The 2,409-nt window shown below is 29.0% G+C and overlaps 1 pseudogene; it reads left to right on the top strand.

Moving 5' to 3' along the window:
• Positions 1-2,409, top strand: part of LOC21390288 — a 10,401-nt pseudogene continuing 7,992 nt past the window's right edge.

Here is a 2,409-nt window from a genome sequence, read left to right as displayed (position 1 = left end):
ATGACGAGGGCGCAAGGGCGAGGGGTGAAGTCTGAGGGCTGCGAGGGCGTGAGGGCCCAAGGTGTCAACGACGAGGGTGGACGCAGTGAAGCTCCGATGGGAAGCGGATCTGAGGTGCCAACGACGTGGGGTGGAGATCCGGTGGGGAAAAGGCTGGGCGGTGGTGGCTGTTGAAGTTTTCTCAAAATGATTTTAGGTTTTCTGATGTTACGTGTCAGCAGGTGAATGGTTCATATCTAAAGTTAATTAGATTTATGGTTGAGATTTAATTGGATATAATTTAGTTTTTTATGAAGTGTATTATAATTATGAAGTTGAAAGGAAGAGTGTAATCAAATATTCGTTCAGTGGATTCAAGTTTTCAATTTAAACTGAGATGTGATATTTTATAAAAAATTTTCATAAAAAATTAGATGTGATATTTTTTGAAAATTTTTTACTATAAAAATTTAAAATTTAAAATTTAAATCGGTGAAATAATCAAAATTTAAGTTTTATTTTTATTTCTATGAGAATGATCATTTTAGGCTTTGATCTGGAAGCGGATCTGAGGTGCCAACGACGTGGGGTGGAGATCCGGTGGGGAAAAGGCTGGGCGGTGGTGGCTGTTGAAGTTTTCTCAAAATGATTTTAGGTTTTCTGATGTTACGTGTCAGCAGGTGAATGGTTCATATCTAAAGTTAATTAGATTTATGGTTGAGATTTAATCGGATATAATTTAGTTTTTTATGAAGTGTATTATAATTATGAAGTTGAAAGGAAGAGTGAAATCAAATATGAATTCAAGTTTTCAATTTAAATTGAGATGTGATATTTTATAAAAAATTTTCATAAAAAATTAAATGTGATATTTTTTGAGAATTTTTTACTATAAAAATTTAAAATTTAAAATTTAAATCGGTGAAATAATCAAAACTTAAGTTTTATTTTTATTTCTATGAGAATGATCATTTTAGGCCTTTGATCTTTAATCTAAATGTGATAATGATTTTACCCTACCACTAGGTTATTTGGCTCACCCTACCCTAAATTTCCCTAAATACTAAAAATGTGGAGGAAATTAGATGAGTTTCCATTCTCATACAAAACGTAAGATAAAGAGTACCCAAATCTAATCGGGTGGTTCTATTCACCCGTTTTTTCTTTACTATTTACATCCTCTTTTGCCTACACATCACATATAATTTTTAAGTGATTAAATTTATTTTTTTCACACCTTTATTATTCTAAAATTTCTCCTTATTATTTTTAATGATTTTTTCTCTTTTTTGTGAATGGAGAAGGTGATTGTTAGAGAGATTAAAGTAAACAAAACAAAAAATAATAATATACTGTGTTGTTGCATGGAATTAGGAAGAATAGAATACGATAATTTTTGAGTATATTGTGTTTGGACAAACATTTTAAAAGACTGGAGTGGATAAAATTTATTCAGCTTATTGCCGAATCCCCTTCTAATTTTTATGGGGATTCAACGATCTCCTACAAAAGTACAAGATTTAGGAGACGTTTGGTTTATGGATTATAATCATAAGATTAAAATTATTTTTGATTTACGTGTATTTTTTATGAGAGAAAATACTGTAGCGAACCATGAACCATGATTTGAATCGGGGAACAAATCCCCCAACCAAACAACCCCTTAATCATAATTAACACTTCACTTATGTACTTTCTCTCTTTGGGCAAGTGTAAGGTGAATGTTTTAAGAGGAGTTTTTCTGATAGGATAGTCCTATTGGTAGTGAATTTTTCACTGTTAAATCATGTCAAAATCATATTATATTAAAAAAATATGCAAAACGGACAGTTTATGATACAGATATAATGGTTGAAAGTAGAAAACTTCTAGTAATTTATTTTTTTAATCCTACTGAGAAGCTCCCTATTTTAAAACCCTCCATTTTCTAGGACCCGTTTAGTTCGCTGATTCGAGTTTTTAATTCGAGTTGAGATGTGACTTTGGCTTAGTTTAGTATTACTTTTCGCTCCAAAAATCAGCTTCTGCTTGTAGCAAAAAATGATTTTAATGTTTGGTAAATCTCCTTAAAAATGCTTTTTGAAGATCTATAGCTAAAATCAGAAGCAACTTAAAGACAACTTTAACTTTTAGATTGTACAAGAATTAACATAGTACAATTAATGAAACTTTCATAATACACATAATACCCCTAATGAAATTTAAAATTCACAGTCTTCCTAATTTAAAATTCAAACTTGTAATATAATATAATATAATATAATATAATATAACATAATATAATATAATTATACAATAATATAAAATAATGTAATAGTAATATTGTAACAAATAATATCATAATTATATAAATAAATCTAATATTATTATTTTATCGTATAATATGATATTATAATAAAATTATAATTATTTTAAAATTATAATATTATA

This window comes from Morus notabilis, unplaced genomic scaffold (assembly GCF_000414095.1).
Source record: "Morus notabilis unplaced genomic scaffold, ASM41409v2 Scaffold1831, whole genome shotgun sequence".
In the NCBI taxonomy this organism is placed as follows: domain Eukaryota; kingdom Viridiplantae; phylum Streptophyta; class Magnoliopsida; order Rosales; family Moraceae; genus Morus; species Morus notabilis.
Note: the sequence above shows the minus strand (reverse complement) of the source record. Positions and strands in the feature narration are given on the sequence as shown.